The sequence below is a fragment of the Ictidomys tridecemlineatus genome, chromosome 8 (genome assembly GCF_052094955.1).
Source record: "Ictidomys tridecemlineatus isolate mIctTri1 chromosome 8, mIctTri1.hap1, whole genome shotgun sequence".
Classification (NCBI taxonomy): domain Eukaryota; kingdom Metazoa; phylum Chordata; class Mammalia; order Rodentia; family Sciuridae; genus Ictidomys; species Ictidomys tridecemlineatus.
Genome location: NC_135484.1, coordinates 104,562,188 through 104,575,938, shown reverse-complemented (window position 1 = coordinate 104,575,938; position 13,751 = coordinate 104,562,188).

Sequence of the window (13,751 nt, the reverse complement as noted above, 5' to 3'; positions counted from 1 at the left end):
GTATTTGGGGAGATTCAAGCCTAGATAACTCTGAAAAACAATGGAGATTTGGTGGTAAGCAACTAAGAGGAAGCTGGTAGTTCTATACAATAGCAATTTGGATCACAGGTCAACTATTTTACCAAAAAGAACCAGCAAAGAGTTAGCTGAGGAGAGCCCTCTAGGGGTTAAAACAAACCTCAAACACTTGCCTCAAAAGGTACCTCTGAAAATAAGCCAAAGTTTAGTTGGATCAGACTGTGAAGCTAGCTAACATGCAGATATAGAGCAATCAACTAGAATTAGTGGAGCTTAAGAGCTGTGTGATATACCAGGAGTCAAATAGTTTTAACAGAGAGATCAAGGAAGTAAACAAAGCCAGTTATAATAAAATTACTATCATGCCAGTTTGACAATTACATTTATAATAGCACAAAAAAAATAAAACTCTTAGGAAAAGATTTAACCAGGTTTCTTGTACACTGAAAACCACAAAATGTTGCAGAAAGTAAACATTCATGGGCTGGAAGACTTAACATTGTTAAGATGACAATATTTTCCAGATTGGTCCTCAGATTCAATGTAATCCCTATCAACATTACAACTATGTCTTTTACAGAAATAGATTAACTAATTCTAAAACTTATATGGAACTGCAAGAGACTTGAATAGTCAAAATAATCTGAAAATAACATTATTAAGAAAGTGAAGAAACTGGGAACAGCATCATATGCCTGTAATTCCAGCAGCCTCAGAGGCTGAAGTAGGAGGATCATGAGTTCAAAGCCAGCCTCAGCATTGAGCAACTCAGTGAGACCCTGTCTCTAAATAAAATATACATATTAGGGCTGGGGATGTGGCTCAGTGGTTGAGTGACTCTGAGTTCAATCTTCAGTACCAAAACAAAAAAAAAAGTGAAGAAACAGCTTACGGATTGGGAGAAAATTTTTTCAAATCATTAATCTGATTAGGGTACAGTGTCCATAATAATAAACAACATTTACAACTTAACAACAAAAAGATAAACAATCCAATTTTAAAATAGGCAAAGGATTTGAATAGACATTTCTCTAAAGAAGATATGCAAATGGTCAATGGAAGTACAATGTGAGCCACATATATAATTTTAAATTATCTAATAGCTATTTAAAAAGAAACAAGTGAAATTAACTTAAATAATGCATTTTATTTAATAAGATGTTAAAATTTAACCTGTACCCTGTAAGGAAAGAACATCATGAAGAAAATAAGGATAGGAGAGGCAGATTAATAGTAACACAGGTTTATTCAAGACAAACCTGCAGAGGGGGCCTGGTACAGACTGAGACCATCTTCTGCTTACAGCCTGGATAGATATAGGGAAGTGTGTGTGTGGGGGGGTGAATTTTGCAGTTAAGCCAATTGCTAGGGGGTTGTCAGGGAAGGGTCCCTGTGATGTTACCTTCATAAGGAACAAAGTGTTTTTCGGTATTTCAGTCCCAGATAACAATTTCCTTTCTTAGGATGATGGAGTATATTGTTTAGGGTTTTGGTCAAACCGAGTCAGAGTGACCCAGAGTTAACTCCATTCTAAGACGAGAATATGTTTCAAAATTGTGTTGCCTATGTCAAGCTCTTCTTAATGTAATATAATACAATTAGTAATGAGATTGCCTATTTTATTTCTTTAATGCTAAATTTTCAAAAATCTGGTATGAGTTTTACATTTATAGTATATGTCAGTTTGGGCTAACCAACATTTCAAGACTTAATAGTCTCTGTATTCTGGTTTGCTAGCTTTCTCCCCCTTGGTAATAAGCCCCCTAAAGCAGAGGCTCCATCTTCACTAATGGTTTATCATTGGCATCTAGCATAGGGCCTCAGACACATATGCTGGCTGAGTGAATTTGGTTGAGATGTCTACCTTTATGATCTTCTACCTTCCCCAGGGTATTCAGAAAAACTGAATGTGTTGAGTGCATTTCCCAGGAAGAAGTATCACTGATACCTTTTCTAGCTAACATTAATATGAATCATTAATACTCTCAGTCAGGTTCTATTTTTCATTTTTTAGTTGACACAAAATTTCTGTGAAATAGAAAGAATTTGTTTTGTTTTCCTTTATTTAAAGTTGAGGAAACTGAGGATCAAAGACGTCAAATTATCTGACCAATTCTTACTAGTATACTGATTAATATTTAAAAAATCAGCTTTTTGAGTGGAAGAATACTGAGGAAGCCTTGGCTTGTATAATTTGCCAATTTCCATGGTGTGAATCAAGACTACCAACATGAAGTCCTTGATCATGAAGTGGAGAAGAAATGCACACAATTGACCACAGCTCCAGTGTGCTAAATGAAAAAGAAGATTTGCAGAAAGCAAATTATATTTTTAAATACTCATTAAGTACGGGGTGATCTACAAGGAGCTTCACCAATACTGGGTTATTTAATCAGGATAATAAGTTTTGAGGTAGGTGTTCATTATCCCCATTTTATAGCTGTGGAAAAATAAGGCTTAGGTTAGGCAACTCTGACTCTAGGGTATCCCTCTGTAACATGACCAAAGTTAACAGCTAATACATGGGATGAGACCTTGGCTAATCTACTAGCTAACCCTCCCTCTTTCTCTTTTTCTTTTCAATTCTTTCCCTGTGTATTGGGGTTCTCCATTCATGGTTTTGGTAAAAGTCCTATTTTTACCTGTTCTGGGTTCTATGCTAATCACCCTCAACACTCTGCCTAAAAGACAGTCACACCAACTTGGATTGCCTGATGCCTGCACCTTCACTGCCTGCTCCAGAGAACCTTATGTGCTTTTCTGGTTTCCACCAAACAGAAGCCTGGTGGATACTGGGGTGAGGAGCAATCCAGGGGGGAAAATCCAAGTGCTAGTGTTGTCATTCTGGTTCTAGGGCATCCCTCTGCAAGCTGCCATGAGCCTTGGAGTGTGACATCAGCGTGTGCCTGGGATGGAAGGAAAACCCATAGGCACAACGCATATTTGCATTTCATTTCTTTTCCAGTGACCTCAGCTATAGCCAAGGGTGTGGTTACAAGAAGCTTCAGGAGAAAAGCAAAACCAAATAGAATGAAACCCATGGGTAGGGGAAACAAGGGGCTACTTTCTCAAGCAAAATTTCATCTTCAAAATCTGTTATTAGTCAGTGTAGTAGACAGTGGTTTCTTTTAGCATATAAAGTAAAAAATGGATTATTTTCTTCCGCCTGGGCTTACATAGGTGTTATTAAGCGTTGCTCTTTTTCTCATCTTAGGTTTTTGTTTGTTCATTTTTGTTTTTTGGTACCAGGAATTGAACCCAGGGAGGAAGTAGGGGGGTGAGGGGGGAGTTAACCATTAAGCCACATCCCCAGTCCCTTTTGTTTTTATTTTGAGACAGGGTCTCACTAAGTTGCTTAGGGCCTCCCTAAATTGCTGAGGCTGACTTTGAACTTGGAATCCTCCTGCCTCTGCCTCCCAAGCTGCTTGGATACCGTCACGTATCACTGCACCCGACGCTCGTGTCAGTTTTTGAGGGTCCAGTGAGGCCTATGATTTATATAGATGTCTCTCATCCTTCCAACAATGCTAAAAGCTTTGTTTTATTGTCCCTATCCTAATGTTGGAAATAAGACTCAGGCACTTAATCAATTTGCAAAAAGACCCTCAGCTGAGGAGTTGGAGTATGAGCCTGAGTCTGCCACATCCCAGGCATGCAGTGTCTCTGCCACTCCTGCCCAACACACAGCAGTGAGCTCTGCTCAATCAGCAGTCTTGGGTTCCTCGTCTGCCTTTTCCTTCCACTGTTCTGTGTTTCTTGTTTGGCAGTTCTATTGATGCCAATCTCGGTTTGGATGTTGGGCGAGTGGCACCTGGCATGTGGGCAGACAGATAATTAAGATACTTTCCACCCTCTGTTCTCTTTGGTTAGACAAACAGCAGCTAATGAAGCTTTTGCTGACGTCAAAGTTAGAGTCTTGTGGGAAGGTGTGGTGCTCACACACCCATTTCTCAGGTCAACTGGGCAAACAGAGGACCAAGACCAGACCTACTCAAAACAAATAGGAAGAAGAGCCTTGCACTCTGTTCCACTGCCTCATCACAAGTACTGTAATGACCTCTCTGAGATAATGCTAGTTCTACAGCTGCATATCTAGGGGTATATTTCAGTACTTTTCTAGAAAGTACAAATTATCTAAAGGGTTCTATGAATGCTTTCTCCCAGCCCAGACTTTTCAGGCCTAAGCAATTTGGTGCTCCTCTTCAGGTAGATAATGTGATCTTCACTGTGAAGATGACTTTACATTTGCATTGCTGCAAAAAAAAAAAAAGTACACTAGCTTTGGGGAACATATAAAGGTAAACCAGGAAGCCCTTCCCAGTGAGAGAAGCATTCACAGAACACCCAGGGATCCAGGAGAATGGATAGTACACATACACTTTGCATGTGGCATAGTGACAACTCATGTGGAAAGGAATGGTGTGATGTCACAGTACCAGCTATTCTCTGACTTCCTTGTCAAGCACAGTCCTGAGTTTCTGGAAGGTCAAGGAAGTCAGAGATGTCATTTTCATCCATGTGCATTGACTCTGAAGCATTTTGACTTCAGCCTCCTCAGGAAAGTGAGGTAACACATATTTCATTTCTTCGTTGATTTGAGTAGTGTTTATTGAGCCTCCACAGGATGCAACACACTCAACCTGAGTTCTACTCCAACTCGAGGATTCAGCCAGACAGATGGACAGTCCTGGTCCTTGTGGAGATTACAGTCCATGTGTGAAGAAAGGTGTTCTTCAAGTGATCACAGGAGTACTGGGCTTACTAGAGATAACCACACTCCATCTGTATGGGAACACAAGAGTGTGATCACTTTAGAGATGGAAAACCAAGACTCTAGAAAGTCAAGAATCACAAATAGAAAAAAATATGATTGACCTGGACTTGACCCAGATCTTCAGATTCCTGCATCCAATGCTTATGTCCAAATGTGGGGAAATCAGATTCAATTTCTATCATCTTAATGGACAGGTGAGGCCAAGAAAGTGACTATACGACAAATTCCAGACTATGTTATTAATTGGTTTTGTTGGGTCGAGGATCCCATGAGCCTACTCAGAGTGGCAGAGCACAGCTGACATGAGTAGGTGGAGGGAACAGTACATGCCACTTTGCCTGACTATGGATCAGAACCGTGTTTTTGTCCCTCTTACTTCCTATCTGGTGAGGTAATTAAGTGACGCCCATCTGTCATCCTCCAGGCACTCTGAAAGAGAAGGATAAACAGAATGGAAAATAAAAGATGGAAACTCCATCCAGACCTGCTGCTTCTGGTTTCAATTCCATCTTCATAACTGAAATTCCAGCGAGCCTCCTAGGCTAAGATGCAGCTCGGTGGAGTGAAGCACTTACAGCAACATAGTTGGCAAGGAAGAAGCTCAGATCATAAGCTCCCTAAAGCCTGGAATGCCGTTGTCAATGCTCTCTCCCTGATGCAGTGGTAGAGCCCTGGACTATTCTGGCAATAATAGAAATGAGAAGGAGAGACATGTATGTGGGAAATATCACCTGAATCACTTCCCAGAGTTCCCCCTTCCCTCTTTCCATCAGCAAAATTACTTCTTTCATTCACTGAATGTTTCAAAACATTTATTGAATCCCAACCATAGTAAGCACTGTTCAAAACCCTGAAGATACAGAGCTAAGCAAGACAGGCAAGATCCCTACCCTCATTGACTTCTATTTATACACCAGTAACTAGTAATTATGCTGGGGTGGGGAAATGGAAGGTATTTTCCTACTACTCTCATAAATTCTCTGGTTGGAGCCTTGAAAATTGGACTGACAAAAGACAGATTCACAAGAGGAAGACAAAACTGAAGTTTATTAGCATGGGTGTCCTGCTTTCTTATGGGAATAACTAAGAAAGGGATGAGGAACTCAGAGGGTTGGTTATAACTTGAACTTATGTAGCATCTCATCAGAGGAATGATAAATTTTTAGATAAGTGACAAGACAAAGGGAAGGAACATTTTGATTAGTCACTGAGTACATTGTCAGAAATTAGAAAATATGGGAGAAGAAAGCTCCCTGTGGGAACAAAGTCAGTGGAGCGTGATTGGCACTTCCAGGACCAGAACAAGATAATGAGAACAGAGGGGGCTGGGTGGGAGGACATGAAGGCTAGATTATATAGAGCGTTTTATTTAGGCTGTAATAGGAATTGCTCCAAAGGCCATCATACACCAGGACTTGCATATTTCAGGTTTTCATTCCCTTGCATTCTCCTTCCAATTCTTTCAAACGATATTGCTTTGACACTCAATCTGAGAGTAGGAGAACAGATGTTAAAAGCATGGGACACAGCCTCTCATTAATGAAGTTAATTAGAGGAGCACCATCAGAGCCTCAGCTTTGAAGTGTGGGCTATTATCCTCCTCCACCTTCTTATCACCAAGCACCTACACTGGTGGATAGTGCAACAGAGAGAGCACCAACCTTGGTGAGCTTTATTCCTGTACAGTGGGCTCCTATTTCCTAGTATCCAGTTAGTGTTTAGGTATATCCTCATGATTTATTTGTGGGATGTAGACTTAGGCAACAATCATTGGATATATGACATTCTTCTATTTCCCAGACAAGAAAATTAATTTTCAGAAAGGTTACTTACTGAAAGTAAGCTACCCAACAGGACTGGGAAAAAGAGATCTCACTGAATAGGATCCCAGGTCCAATCCCAGGAGCTCTAGAAAATACAAAACACTGCCAGGAGCCACTAAGATCATAATATGCTACCTCCTAGATAACTTGCTTAAATGAAGATCTGAGAAAAATACATTAGGGGGATTTTTTTTTCCTCTTCGAGTTTCTATTCTTCTAAAGCCAACACTCGCTTTTTATAATAATATTTTGTGAGGTCCCTTTCACTAACCTGTAATGAAATTCACGATGATACAAACTCTTGTTTGTTTATAAAATGAAGACATGTCTCATCCCCAATAAATATAAACAGGTTTTTCACCTACGCAAATGTCCTTAGAGACAAATGCAAGCTGAGGACAACATTGGAAAGGATGGTCCTTCTCATGCAAGATTGTCCCACACAGGGCAAGGCAAGGAGCATCTCAGACCCCACTCTTCCAGCAGTAACTGCAATCATTAAAACTTTCCAAATTCCCACACTCCCCTATAGGCAGCATTACATTTCACATCAGAGGTCTTTCTTTGTGAATGCTAGCATATCTGATCTATATACAAAAGCTTGGACATTTGCCTTTATAACCATATGCAGTGGGTTAAATAGTGGTCCCCCAAAATATATGTTCATGTCCTAACCCCTGAATCTTGTGAATAGGGGAAAAATGGGTCTCTATAAATGTAATTAAACTAATGACTTTGAGAACTTTGAGATGAGATCACCCTGGATTATCTTGATGGGCCCTAAATCCAATGACAAATGTCCTTAATAGAGACAGAAGATATGGAAAAGAAGAAAAAGCCATGTAATGACAGAGGCAGAGAATAGAGTTACACTGCCACAAGAACTCCAGGAACTAACAAAAACTGAAAGAAGTAAAGAAAAATTCTCCCTTAGATCCTTCAGAAGGAACACACACATGGTGACACCTTGGTTTTAATCTTCTGGCCTCTAAAACCATGAGAGAATGTATTTCTGTTGCATTAAACCACAAAGGTGGTGATAATGTGTTATGGCAGTTCTAGTAAACTAATTTGCTTAGAGTGTCGCTTCTTTGGAAGGAGGTCTTCAAATTTTTTAGATAGTTTGAATTTGGAATTGGATACTGAATTTACATCCTACATTCTTCTCAAATACCTACTGTACCACTGGAACCATAAGTAATTTATCCTGTACAACTATAAAGCAATGGGAAGGTTAGAAAAGTTATCTCATCTGAATTTCCAAGATGAGTTCGCAGGCCCAGAATGGCAGAGCAACTTGTTTAAGGTCTGGCAGCTGGTTGGTGAGTGAGCATCGAAGAGAAACAAGGCCTTCTGACCCTCAGAACATGGTTATGTCATCAGCACCCAACCGCTTTCTCCTCTAAAAACTGGATACTGCTGCTGTCAAATATTTGGCACTTAGCATTGGTGTCTCACACCCTGTGTTCACAGACCCTGCTCTGTAACTTTATCACAGGGCTGCTTGAGGACAAGCGTCCTTCTTTTGAGTCTCCTTTACCAACTGCAGTAGACTGAAAGTACTACAATCAAACCTCACCACTTTGGTTGAAGTTCTTTTCCTCCTTGTGGGCCCTACCACCTTTCCAACCTCCTGTCCTATCCATCCTTTTTCTTGATGCACTATCTGCCAACATCAGCCTTTCTTTTATTCCTCAAATGCTCCACATCTATCCTTTCCACCAGGCCTTCCTATGAATAGAGTTTTCAGTGATCTTCCCAAGTGGAGGACACAAGAGGAGACAACCTGCAGTCTCCAACACTAACATTTATGGTTGCCTCTCTGCTCAAGCATTGCTCATATTAACTCCAGTTTATCCTCGCACTTGTCAGGGATGTAAAAATATTATCTCTCTTATTTTTCAAATAAGGAAACTGAGAATAAAAATATGCCCAGGGGCAACAGATAGGAAGTAAGAAACTTGAGTTACCTGCATGTGGTGGTGTCAGCCTGAACTTAGAATACTTTACAATTTGCCCTCAGTTGACCCCTGTCATAATAAATACTGAAATAAATAAATATATTATTCAAAGTATAATATATTTTAAATACTTTTCATACCTAAAGGGTTTTATTTTATTTTTATTTATTTATATGTGGTGCTGAGAATTGAACCCACTGCCTCAGTCATGCTAGGCAAGCATTCTACCATTGACCTACAACCCCAGCCCTCCCTTTGCAATCTTAATCAGCTATCCATGTGACTCTCTGATCTCCCAATCTTTGCTGTCTACCTCACCCCACTGCCCATTACACATATCCACTTCCTAGCACTTTACTTCATCTGACTCTGCTCTTCATTCATCATGCATTTTTTTTGCTTATTATTTATTACCTTTTAATACATATATATATTTATTCATTATCTCTGTTGTTCTTTGTGTGTCTACTCCACCCATGTTCTAATGAGATCTTTGGGGAAAGAGGAATTGGTCTCCTGTGTTCATTAATGACTTTCTAGCACTTAGAACTAAGCCTGGAAAATAAGAAGCAGGAAAAAAGTGTTTGTTGAGTTGATTGGATAAATGATAGACATATTCTCTACAACGTGTAAGAGTTAAATAGCAGATGCAGTCTTCTATTTTAAATTCAGAAAACTGGGTCAGTATCATATAGGCAATGAAAAACCAAAGATGGCCATTAAACTTGATTAAGGCTGTGTTTTTCAAGGAGTTTTCTGAAGGCAATATTGGGAATAAGTTTGAAGAGATTGTAGGGGTGACATTAGCTTTAGTATATCCTCAGATTAATGTTTCTTCCAAACACCCGCAGAGTAATTTTCCTTAAGGACAATGTTATGGTTTGCATAGGAAGTGCCCTCCCAAAGCTCCTGTGTTAATGCAGGGATTTTCAGAGGTAAAATTACTGGATTGTGAGGGTTGTAACTTAATTGATTCATCCTAGTGTGAATGGACAGATTGGGTGGTAACTGTTGGCAGGTGGGTCATGGCTGGAGGAGGTGGGTCTCTGGGAGTGTTCCCTAGAAGGTTCCATCTTCCCTGCAGTCCATTCCTTGGCTATATGTGCTTTCTGGTTGTCATGAATGGACCAGTACTCCACTGTGCTGGTCTTTTTTTTTTTTTTTTTAAGAGGGATGAACACAGGGACGCTTAACCACTGAGCCACATCCCCAGTCTTTTTTATTTTGAGACAAGGTCTCAGTAAGTTGCTAGGGCCTTAATAAGTTGCTAAGGCTGATTTCAAACTTGCAATTCTCATCTCCCAAGTCACTGGGATTATAGGTGTGCACCACCATACCTGGCTTCCACAGTGCCCTTCTGCTGTGATGTTCTACCTCACTGTGGGCCCAGCACGATGGCATTGACCCATAAAGCTTTCCTCCTCTAAGTTGTTCTTATCAGATATTTTGGTCACAGCTACCAAAAGTAGACTAACATATACAGATCTGAAAAAGTAATATTCATTTAAAATGTGAAGGTCCCCAGGAAAGAAGGGAGAGGGATAAAGCAAAGGGCTGTTCTTGAGGCTCAGTGGTAGAATGTTTTCCTAGCATGCTTAAGACCCTGGGTTCAAGCCCCAGCACCACACACATAAAAAAGACACAGGGCTGCATTAAGGACCCTGCAAAATACCTGCCTTTAATAGGCTAGAAGCATAAGAGACAGCAGGAGCATTGAGAAAGAACTAAGATGAGGGATAAAAAGAAAAGTTCAGTTCACAGATTCCAAGGGTAAAATGAGTTTTCCAGAAGGAGGCTATGGTCAAGCCCTTCAGGAATGTGGAAGAATTATTTAGAAGTTGATAGATGATGGAAGGGAGGTTGAAAAGAAAGCAATGACCTGATATGTGGATTTCAAGAGGGAAAGATGATACATAACAAGGTAGATGCTAGGGTGGTGATAATATAGAAGCATCACAGAAGAATAACGGAAACAAAAACACCTTTTTCAGATTCAGTTTAGAGAAAAACAGTTAAGGAACAATCACTACTCAACAGGGTTGTAAGGTATAAGAAACAGATTTCCATGACATCTATGAAGAAGGAGAGGAGAAATAAACCCAAGAGGTCAGAGTGTAAAGGAATTTATGGTCAACAGTATGACAGTTGTAGAGATGCCAGGGTACATATGTGGTATTCACTTCATAAATTATTGTTGAGTCAAGTCAACCTCATCCAACCTTACTATATGTCATCAGTTAACATATCACAGCAGAGAATATTCAGCACATATATTAATACCAGGTTCTTTGAGCTTTCTGTTATCAAGGTTAATTACATGCTTCAAGTCATCTTTTATTATTTCATTCCTTCTCAAATTTCAGGCATATGTGTACTACCAGGATAATTTTTGTCTGTTATTATCTTGATGTGGTTTCTCCAAGAAGTAGACCCTGAAAAAGGATTTGGGTGCAAGTAGTTAATTGAGGAAGTGATGCCAGGAAACTCCAGAGAGAAATGAGGAAATATGATAGGGAAAAGAAGAGAACAGAGGACAATCCAATGAACAAGTGCTGATGTGGATAACTAGAGTTCATCTTGTTAGAAAATTCTGGAAAATGATGCAGACCAGGCCACAGAGTTGTCCCAACTGAGGAGAAAGGCAGGATATTTACCTGATAATTTCTATCAGACATTAGTTATGAGCTTCAATGACTATTCCAGTCAAAATGGCCAATTACTCATGGGACTGTTGAGCAACCCTTTTAAATTTTACAAAGAAAAAAACTCTTGTGAATTTAGAATTCCATATACACAAAACATATATTTCAAAAGATGAGAAGAAATAAAGCTTTTATATAAATGTTCAAAGACATTTTTACCCACACAAAAGCTGAAAGAATTTATTTTCTAAAATACTAGCAATACAAGAAGTAGAATCATTTCAGGCAGAAGAAAATTACTCCAGATGGAAATCCAAATTGAAATAAATGAATGGAGAGCATCAGATGTCATAAGTATATGAATGAATATAAAGACTTTTTCTCAATTTTCAATGTTAAAGAGATTACTTAAAATAATGATATATTACTTCTTGCATATTACAATTGTAAATAATAATTTATGCCATAGCTGAATAATATAGAATCTGTAAACCTATACTGATATTTGCTGCATACATTATAAATTGTAGAATGAAAATGTGTATTTTAAATTTTACAATTATAATGTATAGTTCATAACATATAGAGGTAAATTACATTGAAAAAGCATGAAAATTCTTACACAACATTTAAAATGGTATAATATTTGAAGATAGATTGTAATAACTTAAAAATGTTTACTCTAAATCTTAAAAAAATAACCTAAAACAAATAAACTTAAACCAAAAATGGAAATAAAACAGAATGCTAAAAAACAATATTCAATTAGTCCAAAACAAGGCAGGAAAAGAAAATTAAATAGAACAAAAACAGATGGGACAATTAGAAAATAACTTGCAGTATGGTGAATATAAACCCCACATATAAAAAATTCTCCCTAAATAAAAGGATTCAACATTCCAACTAAAAAACAAGTTGGATTAAAATACACACACACACACACACACACACACACACATGTTGTATATAGGAAACTTTAAATATAAATACACAGATAGGTTAAGAAGATTTTAAAAGATCCATACATAAATTTAAAGCAAACTAGGGTGACTACATTGATATCAGAAAAATATTTCAGAATAATAACTATCACCAAACATAAAGAAGTTTATTTTATAAAAATGAAAGTTTCAATTTATGAAGAGAAGATAACAGTTTAAATATGCATGCATGTAATAACTTATAAATAAAAATGGAAGAAACAGTAAAAGAGAAATAGACAAATGCATTATTATGAGCTGGAGATTTTAACACCCTCATGTTAATAACTGATGAAACAAAAACAAATGGAAATAAAATCAGCAAGATTTTATGCTTTCTTTTCAAGTGCACTTGGAATGTTCACCAAAATAGACTATGTCATGGATTATACAACAAATCTCTACAAATTTAAAAAATGGAAACCATGCAAAGTATGTTCTCTGACCATTATGAGATTTAACTTGAAGTTAATGAGAGAAAGATATCTGCAAAGTTTCCAATTATTTAGAAACTAGACAACACATTTCGAAATAACCATGGATCAAAGAATAAGTCACAATAAAAATTAGAATACAATAAAGCAAATCAAAGAGAAAACAATCTGTCAAAATTTGTGGGATAAAACTGAACTAATGTTAGGAGAAAATTTTCTAGCTAAAAATCTACATTAGAAAAATAAAATAAAAACCTTGCTTAAGAGACTGGATACAAAAGAACAAGTAACTATTCCCCCCCCCCAAAAAAAAACAGAAGAAAGTAAACAATGAAGATAAGAAACAATAAGATAGAAAACAATGGAGAAAAATTGGGACAAAAAGATAGCTCTTTGAGAAGTACACTTCAATTTTACTGTACTCTAAAGATCCAAAAATACAAATTATGTCAAAAAGCTAAGAGTAAAATATAATAGATCCTACGGATTTTTAAAGAACAACAAAGGAAAAGTTATATGCTTTTATGACAACGATAAAATGGAAAAATTCCTTGGAAGATACTGTTATGGTTTGGATATGAAATATCTCCCAAAGGTTTATGTGCTGAAGGCTTGATCCTTTGTGCAGCAATGTTGAGAGGCAGGGATTAGGAGAAATGATAGGATCCTGAGCTCTCTGACCTCATTAGTGGCTAATAATTTGATGGCATTATTGGTAGAAACTGTAGGAGGTAGGACCTTGTTAGAGGAAGTAGGTCACTGGAGATGGACCCTGGAAGGGTATATCTTGTCCATGGGCCCTTCCTCATGCTCCCTCTCTGCTTCCTGGCTGTCATGAGATGGGCAGCTTTCCTCTACTATGCTCTTCTGCCATAATGTTCTGCCTCACCACAGACCCATAAACAATGGAGCCAACTGACCATGTACTAAAACTTCCTATTATTCTGAGGCCATCAATTTATTGATGCCAACACAAGAAACAGACATTACAAGAAAAGAAAACCAGCTGGGCAGAGTGGCTCACACCTGTAGTCCCAGCAATTCCAGAGGCAGGAGGATCACATGTGCAAAACCAGCCTCAGCAACTTGGTAAGACCCTCACCAACTTAGCAAGACTCT